The sequence below is a fragment of the Carassius auratus genome, unplaced genomic scaffold, assembly GCF_003368295.1.
Source record: "Carassius auratus strain Wakin unplaced genomic scaffold, ASM336829v1 scaf_tig00040041, whole genome shotgun sequence".
NCBI lineage: Eukaryota > Metazoa > Chordata > Actinopteri > Cypriniformes > Cyprinidae > Carassius > Carassius auratus.
In genome coordinates this window covers 23,298-36,802 of record NW_020526562.1, presented here as the reverse complement: position 1 = coordinate 36,802, position 13,505 = coordinate 23,298, and the positions used below count along the sequence as shown (strand labels likewise).

The following is a 13,505-nucleotide window of genomic DNA, read 5'->3' as shown; positions in this document are numbered from 1 at the left end:
CTAATTAATGCAGCCTAAAAATCCTTTAACGGATTTGGATATTAAAAGCATATTAGTATGTTATGTGTAAGCCAGGTTAAAGAGATGGGTCTTTAATCTAGATTTAAACTGCAAGAGTGTGTCTGCCTCCCGAACAATGTTAGGTAGGTTATTCCAGAGTTTAGGCGCCAAATAGGAAAAGGATCTGCCGCCCGCAGTTGATTTTGATATTCTAGGTATTATCAAATTGCCTGAGTTTTGAGAACGTAGCGGACGTAGAGGAGTATAATGTAAAAGGAGCTCATTCAAATACTGAGGTGCTAAACCATTCAGGGCTTTATAAGTAATAAGCAATATTTTAAAATCTATACGATGTTTGATAGGGAGCCAGTGCAGTGTGGACAGGACCGGGCTAATATGGTCATACTTCCTGGTTCTAGTAAGAACTCTTGCTGCTGCATTTTGGACTAGCTGTAGTTTGTTTACCAAGCGTGCAGAACAACCACCCAATAAAGCATTACAGTAGTCTAACCTTGAAGTCATAAATGCATGAATTAACATTTCTGCATTTGACATTGAGAGCATAGGCCGTAATTTAGATATATTTTTGAGATGGAAAAATGCAGTTTTACAAATGCTAGAAACGTGGCTTTCTAAGGAAAGATTGTGATCAAGTAGCACACCTAGGTTCCTAACTGATGACGAAGAATTGACAGAGCAACCATCAAGTCTTAGACAGTGTTCTAGGTTATTACAAGTAGAGTTTTTAGTATTCATTAAATAAACTAATGAATCTTTTGAAAAACGATAACGCTCTTTTAAATATTCATTAGGGTATGCAAACACATCAATACACGGTCTTATAACCCTCTCCCGACGAAAAAAACCTCGTATAATTTGTGCTTCTACGTCCACAGGATCCTCGTCAAAAGGGCACGCCATGCTCACCAACCTTCTGAAACGAAGTTACACTGAAACATAACCTGCTCTCGAGCAGGTTATCTTCAGAGAGTCAGCTATGGTTACATACATACCCAGAAAGTTACCTCTGTTTTTGGAACCGAACGTTGAGGTTATCCACGAACTTACCCTTAAACATACACAGGTATGTCACATAACCTGCTATTTGGAATACCCCCCCGGCCTGTTTAAGCTCTCCACAAAACAAACAAAACAAACCCTGCAAATGATTAATACTTATTTTAAAACATATATTATACACATAAAACACTTAATATTTAATAGTATTTCATTACTTTGATTGCATTTATATATTATACTTTAAAGAAAGCATTTGCATGTGTTTTACAAAAAGCATTTTTTAACATGTTTTAGCCTGAGTTTTTGTAGCATTTACACAGTTCTGACTAGCAGGCGTCACTAGCGTGTGGTGTTTCGAGCACTTCGAAACAGTGAATCATTTTGCGCAGCAATTGGTTCAATTGAGTCGAAGCTTTGAAAAAGTTAGTTTCTCCCATCACTAGCTGGAGGTTAATTATTGACATTAACGAGCTCAATGAATTCCTCCAATTAAAAGCGTTTAAATATAAATGTCATCATACCAGCTGATTGAGAGTCACTAGAGCAGTAGAAGTACTGCAGGGTTTCTGAAAGAGGCACTTGATTTGATTCTAGTCTTGGATTATCATCATTATCCACAGTTATGAATCAGTTTTGTGTTTGGAAAGGGCTCATTTTAGTCCTTTTTCTCTTTGCTGTTGATGGACAGAGATCAGGACCGTGAGTAAATGGGGTTTGAAATGAGAAATAAAATGTCTTTCTGTTTTAAAGTGATTTCTCAAAGTTTGTTTTAAGTCTCTATTATGCAGCCTACTTCTCTTATACATTAATATTGAATGTGTGCTGATCGGACTTCTGACCTTCTATTGAACGTGTTTGTTTCCACAGATCCTTCTTGGTGATGTTTTCTGCTGTGATCGAGTCTGGCTCTAATGCCAAATTGTGTGCAAGTCTTCTAAAACCCAATGAGAGTCTTGCAATGAACATCTTTCTGGTTGATGACCAGAACCAGACAACACCGCTTGCGCAGCAGAGTTCTTCAACCGCATTTCACCGTTGTTTTAGTTTCCAGGTCTGTCTCAGTGTGCCACATGCAGTGTTTTTTCTTTCCTGTATTAAAGGGTTTCTCTACAGGCTCCAAAGGTAGATGGAGAATTAGTGCAGAAACTGAGGGTGGTGCTTCAAGGGAGGTTCTTCAAAATGACTGAAGAGAGGAAAGTCATGTTCAGAAGTTACCTGCCTCTGACCTTCATCCAAACTGACAAACCCATCTACAACCCAGGACAAATGGGTGAGCTACAAATGACCCTTGTATTAATTGGAAGTGATCAGAACTTGTGTAATGGACTTTGTACACCTTCAAGTGCATTATGTAATCCAAGTGAGCTGTTTCTCTTCTGCAGTGAACTTCAGGGTTGTGACCATGGATGCTAAATTTGTTCCTCTTGATCAAATGGTAAAGCCTGAGCTGCTTCTGGTCTTCCAGGATTTTTAATAGAAGTTGCCTAATGTTATGTTTGTCTTTACAGTACAGTCTAGTGGTGGTGGAGGTGAGAACTTGTTCTGGACCAAGTCTTTGGATAAAACACTGGTTTACTACATGTTCTTTGTGGTTTTACTGTTCTTTCTTGGGCTTGCATCCTATTCAAAGCTTTTTCCCTCCAAATAGGACAATAACAAGAACCGGATTGGTCAGTGGACAAATGTTTCCTCAACTGGGTGGATATTGCAGCTTTCTCACCAGTTAAACCCTGAGGCTCAGGTTGGGATGTATGCTCTGAGGGCTTTTATTGGTGACCGTATGATCTCTCAGGATTTCGAGGTGAAAAAGTATGGTAAGTTACCACACATGATGTGCAGTGGGTAGTCTTGATGACTGACTGGGGTCCTAATTTAAAGCCTTGGCTTCTGGTTTAGTTTTACCCAAGTTTGACGTCACCTTGACCACACCACAGATGTACAGTGTGGGAGATGTTGGACTGAAAGTTGAGGCTTGTGCCAAGTAAGTGTGAGCTCTTATATTCTTGACTTTTTGGTTTGTGATCTTGTTCCTTAACCCTTTACTCCCAGATACACGTTTGGGCAACCTGTACCTGGTCAAGCGTTGGTGGAAGTATGTCGTGAGCCGTTCCCGTTTTCTGTGGTACCTGGTGTGTCTCGTGTGTGTCTTAACAAAACCGCTATGGTATGGCACTGTACAGAGCAGGGTTAGGATTTTTTTTTCTTTTTTTTTCTGCATGTCTACCCCTAAATCTGACCACCTTTTTTATTCTGCTACCAGATGAACAACACTGGTTGTGCTTCCGTTACCATCAGTACGTTAGAGTTTTTCACCACCAATTTTGAATTGATGCTGCAAGATTCCCTCCTCCTCAACGTGAACGTCACCGAAGAGGGAACTGGTGAGCAGCTGGCTGATTTGAACCAGTGACCAGTGTTTTTTTTTTTATTTTTATTCCGGTTTCCTCCCAGGTGTAATGATGTCGAAATCCACAACCATGTTAATTACATACGAAATTGGCAAGGTCTCATTTTTGGACCTCCCAAATTTCTTTAACTATGGATCAGTGATCAATGGAAAGGCGAGTAAAGCATCTCTTAGACCGTCCTCATTGGATCCCTTTCCTAACCTTTCCATCCCAACAGATCTCTGCATCTTATTATTATTATGATGGCCTTCTTCCACTTGCAAGGGAGGCAGTTTATCTCCTGGATGGTAACCAAATGCCCAACAAACTGCTGCTGAATCTGACTACGGACCTGAATGGAGTGGCTTCTTTCTCCCTCAACACAGCTGACTTCCCTAAAGCTGATCTGAATCTAGTGGTACTATTTGCCTACCTATTCAGAGGTGGAAGGTGGTGAATTGCGTTTACTCGTGTTACTATTACCCCCCCCCCCTTTTTTTTTAAAGCAGCATGAAAACGAAGACTTGCGTTTTAGACCCAATATGGTATTTTTCTATTTTGACAAGTAATTGTAATTTGCATCTCCTGAAAGCAATGACTGTGTGGTGTTCCTGAATTAACATTTGAATGATTCGGTTCAATCCTTTTTTTTATAAATTTTCATTTAAAGTGTGTTGGGGGTGTACCCAGGGGCGCTGCACAAGATCCCGGGCCCTATGCATAGGCAGTCCTAATGCCCCCTCCCCCCTTTAAAAATATATATTCTAGACTTGTCAAGGGCCCTCTCTTCCTTTGGGGCCCTGGTAATCCGTACTGGTTTTACCCAGAGTCCGACGCCCCTGGGTGTAACATGTAACAAAGTAATTTTTACTGCGTAAGTGTGCTTAATAATAATAATAATTTTTTTTAAATGGTACTGGAGTAGACTTTTTCATACTTTCCACCTCTAATTCCACATTGTTCAATTTGTTCTGTTCTTCAGGCAAGTGCAACATCAGAGAATTCTTATGGTTTTAAATTGCCCTACTTCAGAACAGAAACGAGGAATGTGCCGCTTTACCAAACTGCTACGGACTACCCAACGTTTAGTGAACTGACTATAGGGAAGCTTGAGCAGCCACTGAAATGTGGTGCCAAGTATCCAGTGACAATCAATTATTCTTTTGTTGGAGAGACTGGTGACTACAGTGCCGACATCGTCTATATGGTGAGTGGATGCTGGTTTTGATGACTGCACTTGTTGGTTCTCTTTTTGGCACCTCTTATGCCCCAGTCTGTCTCTTGTCAGGTCTTGTCCAAAGGAGTGATTGTCCTGCATGGATTTCAGACCGTTCAAGTGAGGGCCCTGAATGCACCAAGTGGCACAGTGTCGTTCCAGCTGTCTGTCAGTGTCGATATGGCTCCAGTAGTGCAGATTCTGGCCTTCTGTGTTCTGCCCAGTGAGAATGTGGTTGCTGCTAGTGCAGCTTTTGACACTGAAATGTGTTTCCAAAACCAGGTGTGTGGACATCTAGCACCTCTACTCTGTGGGTTGTGGCAGCATGTCCTTCAGCTTGAGCTTGTTCTTGTTCCAGGTGTCTCTGCAGTTTTCTCCCTCTACAGCTGTTCCTAGTGAGAGAAGTGTTTTGACTGTGTCTGCTCAAGCAGGATCCCTGTGTGGCCTCAGTGCTGTTGATCAGAGTGTTCGGATCATGGAGCCAGGAAGACGTCTGACTGCTGAAGGGGTATCCATGTGCATTTCATTAGTCTTGTCAGACTTGAACTGACATCCAGGTTAAGTCTCAGAATTTGAGTTATGCAGATGGATCAATTGGACCGACCAAAGCTATTGTAGCATACCAAACATTACTTTGCATGCAACATGTCAAACTATTATTTGATGGTCCGAGGTGATTCACTGACTTCTGATTCAATCGCTGGTTTAATTGGATTCGCATCCATTGCTCTCATGCCTATTAGGAAAAATTGTACCTACACCAATTTTCACCAATAGTCCTATTCAGATATGCATCTTTATAATTCATGGACTCACTAGTATCCACACCTAAGGTTGGACTTCCTGAGATTATTTAGGGTGTTATACTACTTGCAGCCACTGGGTGCCATCAACTTTTTTTTTTTTTTTTAATTCATTTGTCACATGTTTAAACCTGTCAATTACAAAACCACCAAATATTGTATTGAAACTCAGACCTATGTGACTTAAAAAAAAACTTAAGTGCTGCCTGCCTTTTTATTTTTTGGCACGTCTGTGAGCGGTATTTCACCAATGTGCAATGGCTGTATCTTTCTGCTTTGTATCCGTTGTCTCAGTTTTAATCACTAAACTTAACAGGCCTTTGGATGAGACTAAAGAGTTTAACACTCCGTAGCTTGCTACATGTCCATCTGGCTTTCCTCTTAAATTGCTCAGTGAGGTGTGTTTGACCTAACACTTCCCTCCCCTTCCATGTTTTTAGGTGTTCAACCTGCTCCCGGTACGATCTCAATCCTATTATCCGTTTCCTGTTGAGGATGAACAGGAGTGCCTGAATGTTCGACCCCGTCGAGCTGTTCCTACAGACCAAGCTTATGAAGCTTTCCAGGTTGGAAGTAGTTTGCAGTCATTTAGTGGCTGAATACTGATTGATTCAAATTTCTTTATGCTTTGCTTTGACAGAGTGTGGGGATGAAGGTTGCAACAAATCTGGCTGTCCAAGAACCTAACTGCCTGACCTACAGAGGCCTGAATTACTATCGCAACTTCCGTGGCTTTTTAGGTTCTTGATCTAGATCACCCCCCCACCCCCCTTTTTATATCTATTTTTTAATTTTTTTTTTAAATGTATCGTGCTTTCTACAATGGACCCCTTAAAAGTTTGTAAACGGTTTGTCTCTGGGTGGGGCTTAGCTGGAGGCAAAAAGAGGTGTGGACGCAATGTTGACAAGCGTAAGCTAGCACGTTTAAGGAGGGATTTATTAAATCTGGATCCAGAAGAAGGTTCGGAACTGTCCGAATCTGTACAGTCACTGACTCTGCGGGACCGTGACGGCTATTTTTGTAAATCAACTCTCGTGGATGGTCATATGGAACGTATGGTCATATTTAATACTTTTTGGGTGGCTTGGGGAATTGTCAAGGCTTATTTTCTAATGTAACCTATCACTGGACTAACTATGATTAGCAATGTGTATTTTAAGAGACCATCAAAGGATGGCACACACATCTATCGCTGTATTTTTAACTTTTAAACTAGCTAGTGCGCTGAAGGTTGGCGACTTCTCAACTATAAAACAGAAACTTACTGATTTACTAGATAAAACCAACACACCAGTTCATATGCATAGATTATTTGACCTGATATGAAGTGTGCACTTCAAACACAAGCTTTATGATCCTCTCTGTCCAGTCTGTACGCCGTGTTGCATTCAACCACAATTGTCTTGATTTCTGTGACGGAATGTCTGCCGGGATCTGGTAAAACTTTAGTTTTGAAACTCCAGTGCTTTTCCTTCTATTCTGGCATACAAAAACACAAGACATTTTAAAGTCAAAACCTCAAACTTTTAGTGCACCTGCTATGAGTTTTGCCTTTGTTTTGCCTCCAGCTAGAGCAGTGACTTAGGCGATTTTCAAGGGGTCTATACAAATCACTGCAAAGCAACTTCACAGATTAAGTTGGAAGTTTAATGTAGGTAGTTACTTCTCTATGGCCAACCGATGATCAAGGTTTACACCTCCTTGTAACTGTATGGCTTCTTTAGAACCTCAGCCAAGGTGGTATAAAAGTACCATGTACTGTACACAGTTGACCCCCCCCCCAAACAAAAAGCATGTCTCATTGTTATATGGTGCTCTTCCATTGTACAGTGAGTCTTACTCAAATTTAGTTCTTGCTATATGATTGCATGGTGCACAGTCCTGACTTGTCCATTCATTTATAGGCTTAGACAATCCTCGTGTGGCTTCTGCAATCGAGGTGGCTGGTGGTGATGACGGCTCCCCCTTTGACGTGACGGTCAGGACTTACTTTCCAGAAACCTGGCTCTGGCAGCTTGCTCAAGTGGGGTAAGTGAAGAATCTAATTTCAGCAAACTTGAGCCCTGTCCACGAACATGGGCATCTTCAAAACTGCAGCTTTTTCTATTCAGTTTGGTGCTTTTGAAGCACACCTCCAGTATTGGGTCACTGAAACGAAACCCTCTTGAACCACTGCCAAAATGAGTATTCGGAAACAATGCAACTGGAGATTTTTGGCTTGTCACATTGGGGTGCACTGTTAGTTCCTCTTTACATGACAAGTCTGTAATTGGCCATTGTGACTTTATGTTTGGGTTTATATTGCCACTTGTTGGATTGGCATGCTATTGACAGCACTTCAGGGTCTTTGCATTTTCATGTGGACCAGGGTTTTTTTGGGGGGTTGGGTGTATGGTGTGTTAAGATTAACTCTGCTGGGCTATGGTCCTCCAAGGAACTGCGGTTGACCTCACTGATCTTCTGGTGTGCTCTTCAGAAACACTGGATCCACAAAAGTTAATCTGACTGTTCCTGACACCATCACCACATGGGAGACGGAGGCATTCTGTGTGTCCTCCAAAGGCTTTGGCTTGGCTCCTCCTGTTCAGCTGACGGTCTTCCAACCCTTCTTCCTGGAGCTCTCCCTGCCTTACTCCATCATCCGTGGAGAGTCTTTTGAGCTGAAGGCCACAGTCTTCAACTACCTGTCCAAGTGCATCATGGTCTGGATTCGTATTTATTAGTGTAATGGGTGTTTGAATTCGGTTAGAGATGTGCAAGCTGATAGCATCTCATTGCTCCAGTCTTTCACAGAAAGATGTAGCCTATTGTAATGCTGTTAGAATTAGCAATACCAAATACAGGGCCACCTTCCATGAGTCTCGTATTCCATGAAAACTAAACCATATCATGTGCAAGAATGATTTCAGTTTAATTTCGGTCACCACTATGAACTGCCCACCACTTAATCTGGACAATTCAGTTGACATTCTCCCTGACAGGCCTAAACCAGCCAAGTTGCTAGCGCAAAAATGCCATCCCAGAAAACTTAGCTTTTCAAGATCACACCCTAAAAATCCATAGAGGAATCTTGTCTTTACTCAATGTGCACTAATGTAATTCATCGGCAGGTTAAAGTGACGCCAGCTGCTTCCTCTGACTTCAGTCTTCGACCTTTTAATGATCCGTATTCATCCTGTCTCTGTGCCAGTGGGAGAAAGACCTTTAAATGGATTCTCTCCGCATCGGTCCTTGGTCTGTTTTTCATGGTTTGTCTTCTAAATTGAGTATGAGTTGTTGCTCACTTCCCGTCTGTATTATAGGATCCGTAAATGTGACTGTCAGTGCTCAGGCTGATCAATCCCAGGTTCGATGTGGCACTGAAGTTGTGACCGTGCCAACAAGAGGACGCATTGACATTGTTACTGAAAGTCTACTTGTTCTGGTAAGCGTTAACCAGCTTTCTGGAGTTTGATCATGGAGCTCATGCAGTTTTACTGATTTGGTGCACTTCTGCTCTTTATAGCCTGAAGGAGTTGAAAGGATCTTCACCCAGAGTTGGTTATTTTGTCCAAAGGGTTTGTTTGCACTCAGTGACTTTCTAAGTGCATTCTCCTTGTACCAGTAAATTGTAGTGCCTGGTTTTTCACTCTGTCTGCTATGTAGTGTTTTGAGTTTGAGTATACCAGTGTTAATGGATTAAAGTGTTCCCACTGTACATGGTTGCGGTCTATCAGTGCATTCCAGGAGCATGCAGCACATTGTTCATGGTGAAAAATGAGCATGTACTGACTTATTTCACAACATGATGTAACAGGCTTTTGGGCTAGACTGTAAAATGATGGAAAAGTGCACTTTTAAGAAGGCAACAGATTCACTTGTGGTGGTAGAAACCTTTTCAAGACTCGGGAGATTGTCTGAAATAAGACTTAAATGTGAAGGAGGGCACGAGTTGACCTTGTCAGTGGTGCGTTTATTTTAAAACATTTGGCTTTAACGCAATATGTAGGCTTTAAGTATTTTGCAACTTGGTTTTTAAATCCTAGTCAAATGCATGAAGGTGTTGTTTGAGTTTAAACCAAATGTCTGTGACCTGTTACAGTACTTTGAGGACCTGGCTTCTGGACCTTATATGTAACCCAAATGGGCTGCATGTGCTCTGCAGACAGTGTGTAAAACTGGTGTAACCTAGCGCTCTGCGCTGATCTATTCTGTTTTGGTCCACAGGGAGCGTCCTTTCAGAAGATGTGTCTCTGACGCTTCCAACAAATGTGATCCAGGGATCTGCCAAATGTTCCGTTTCAGTCCTTGGTAAGGCACTGATTATTAACTTTTGGTTTCTGAGGGTTTTTGGGTTTGACTGTTTTTCTTCCTCTTAGGGGACCTAATGGGTCGTGCACTAAATAATCTTGATGGCTTGCTACAGATGCCATCTGGCTGTGGAGAACAAAATATGATAATTCTTGCTCCCAATATCTACATCCTGCAGTACCTGGAAGGCACTGCGCAGCTCACCCCAACCATCCGACAGACTGCCACTGGTTACCTTCAGAGCGGTACAGATGACCAAATCCTACAAGTCCTACTCCTCAGGGTTCATTTGGGATAATGTGAATCCTGACCAGGGCTTTTTTTATTTTTTGACTTGAACAGGATACCAAGGACAGCTAAACTACAGGCACAGTGATGGTTCATACAGCACATTTGGCTACGATGCACCCAATACATGGTGCGTTTCATTCCATTCTTTTATTGTGCATTGAATTGGGACTTTTTAATGTGGCTCTTTTTTCCATGGCCAGGTTGACCACCTTCGTCATGAGGTCTTTTGGCCTAGCAAGGCGTTTCATCTTCATTGATCCCAGTGTCCTCCAGAGTGCACAGGATTGGTTGATCAGCAAGCAGGGTTCAGATGGCTGTTTCATGCAAGAGGGAACTCTGTACCACATTGACATGAAGGTGCATGTTTCTTAAAATGTGTTGTAACTGATCTGAAGTCTACGTCTGACCTAAAGTGTCATGCTGCTCCGTTTTTAGGGTGGTGTTGGTGATAATGTGACCATGACGGGCTACGTTGTTGCATCACTCCTTGAAATGGGCATCCTTGTCACGGTAAAACATTCCTGCCAGTAGTTTATAAAAGCTCCTTGACCTTCCAGTTGTGTAGTCCAGTAATTTCTGGAGTCCCCTCAACATTGCTTGTTTTCCATGTATTAAATGGCCTCCAGAAACTTTGTTTGGAACCACTGGTGTAGTGACCCTTTCTGCTTTGCTTTCAGGATCCGGTCATCACCAATGCTCGGTCTTGCTTGAGGCCTGTCGTTGGGAACCTGGGAAACGCTTGCCTACACCTTCAGTCTGGCTGGAGAGACCAGCACTCGAGCTCGGCTTTTAACTGCCTTGAAGAACATTGCCATTTCTGAAGGTGAGGTTCACTAGTCTCTTGATGTTCAGGTTCTTTGGCATCAACTTTCTGTCCTCTCTCTCGTCCTAAGGCAACAAGCTCCACTGGTCTCAGACGTCATCTGGTGACACTCTGGCGGTGGAGATCAGCTCGTATGTGCTGCTAGCGGTTCTCTCTGTACAGCCTCTCACGACCACTGATCTGAGCTATGCTAACCGCATTGTCAACTGGCTTGTGGCCCAGCAGAACCCTTATGGAGGGTTTTCCTCCACCCAGGTGAGACCGTACACCAAACAAGCACAAATGATATCGGAGGCTTTTTTTTTTTTTTTTTTTTTTTTTTTTTTTTTTTTTTAAATCTCCTGTTTATTTTTAGGACACTGTGGTGGCTCTTCATGCTCTGTCTCTGTTCGCCGCTAAAGTGTTCAGCCTGGAGGGCTCCAGCACTGTTACTGTACAGCCGTCTGTGGCAGGAGAGGTGTATAACTTTGATGTGAATCAGGACAACAGGTTGCTGTATCAGGAGAAGCGGCTGAAGAATGTTCCTGGCAGATATAGTCTTCAAGCGAAGGGCTCCACATGCGTGTCTGTGCAGGTTCGTAAACTTCATCTGCTTCTATGCTTGTCCCAGTTCTTGTCACGTGTGGGTTTATTTTATGTACTACACCAGGTTGCGTGTTTCTACAACATCCCGACACCCATTAAAGTTTCCAGTACACTTGGTGTTGAAGTGAAGGTGGCAAGAGACTGCAGAGTGCGTGGAGCTGATCTCCTGCTGAACATCACTGTGACGTAAGAACCACTTTGTGTCTTGTTTGACCCTCAACTCTTTACACAGCTGAGCCAAGACTCCACTGTGCTTGCTTGATTCTGTAACCGTGTCACATAAAAGCCAGTCTGAATGTAGTTCTCTCCCACCTCTGCCCCCCCAATATTAAGGCATATGATTTGTGCGTGGGGTTTTTTTTTTTTTATTTTTTTTTTTAAATCCCACCTCTGAGCAGCATGAAGCCTTTTTTTTTTTTTTTTTTTTTTTTTTTTTTTTGTGGTTGCACCCAATTGCTAAGTTAACTTTTCTCTTAGGTACAATGGCGCAAAACCAACTACGAACATGGTTATCGTGGACGTTAAACTCCTGTCAGGTTTCACAGCAGATACGTCACTGGTTCGTATGTTTTAAGATGACTTGTATGTAACATCCCAAGATGCTTGAAGCTGCTTCCGATATTAAACCATTTTCCCTTCTCAGCTTGGATCTCCACCAGATTCATTTGCTCCACTAGTGCAGCGGGTTGATGCTGGAGATGACCATGTGCTGGTGTATCTGAAAGGGGTGAGATGTGCACAGGGTAGCTTCTCTATCTACTTCTTCATGTGTGCTTATGTGCTTCTCCATCCCTCCTGTCTCGCAGGTTGCTAAGGGTGTCCCCATGACCTACATGCTACAACTGAAACAGGGTCTTGCAGTGCAGGATCTCAAGCCAGCAGTCGTTGAGGTGTATGACTACTACCAGCCAAGTATGTGTTTTTGCTAACTCGTGCTGCTTGCTGAATTCCCTGTTGAACAGGTCAAGCTAACTTCCTGTTCCTCTTCTACTTTCAGATGACTCATCGGAGACAAAGTATATGCCTCCCTGTCCATGATTGTGCTTCATTTCTGGCTATAAGACGCATGAATAAACTCCTAACTAGTCATTGTTTGCCTCTTTCACTGGAACTTGCACCGTTCATGAGATCCTTTTTTCTTTTAAGACCACTGTATCTGGTCAGTGGCTGGTTATTTTTGAAGATGTGTCTGATAGATCAGCTGTTTCAGTGTACATATGAGGTGGCAATTTCTCACTGCAGCGGTGAACCGAACCCACACACACAATCCTGACAGTGGAAGACAATGTGTGCAGCATTAATTTGAATATTACTCAAACATTAAATCAAGTGTGCAAAATAAATTTGGTCCAATAAATTTCTATAGTCTGATTCAGTAAATCCCTCATTCAAACGCTCCAAGCATAGAGACACACCTGCCATCTTACAACAGTCAATTTTGTCATTTACTAAAAGATGCTACAGTTCTGCGCAACAGATTATTGTAAAAACTGCAGGGATTTAAATTCTTGATTTAAAAAAGAGAAGCCTTTCACAAGTGACGATGCCAGTTGAATATTCCTTGTGGTGAATGACCTCAAGTTGACCTTTCCAATATTGTGGATGGCTTGTGTATAGTAGCCCATAGATTCACTGAGGCATCTACATATACATACAGTATTGTTCAAAATAATAGCAGTACAATGTGACTAACCAGAATAATCAAGGTTTTTCGTATATTTGTTTTATTGCTACGTGGCAAACAAGTTACCAGTAGGTTCAGTAGATTCTCAGAAAACAAACAAGACCCAGCATTCATGATATGCACGCTCTTAAGGCTGTGCAATTGGGCAATTAGTTGAATTAGTTGAAAGGGTTGTGTTCAAAAAAATAGCAGTGTGGCATTCAATCACTGAGGTCATCAATTTTGTGAAGAAACAGGTGTGAATCAGGTGGCCCCTATTTAAGGATGAAGCCAACACTTGTTGAACATGCATTTGAAAGCTGAGGAAAATGGGTCGTTCAAGACATTGTTCAGAAGAACAGCGTACTTTGATTAAAAAGTTGATTAGAGAGGGGAAAACCTATAAAGAGGTGCAAAAAATGATAG

The 13,505-nt window shown here is 42.2% G+C and overlaps 1 pseudogene; it reads left to right on the top strand.

Moving 5' to 3' along the window:
• The first annotated feature begins 1,565 nt into the window (after positions 1-1,565).
• On the top strand, positions 1,566-12,505 carry LOC113084446 (alpha-2-macroglobulin-like protein 1; annotated as a pseudogene).
• The last annotated feature ends 1,000 nt before the right edge of the window (positions 12,506-13,505 follow it).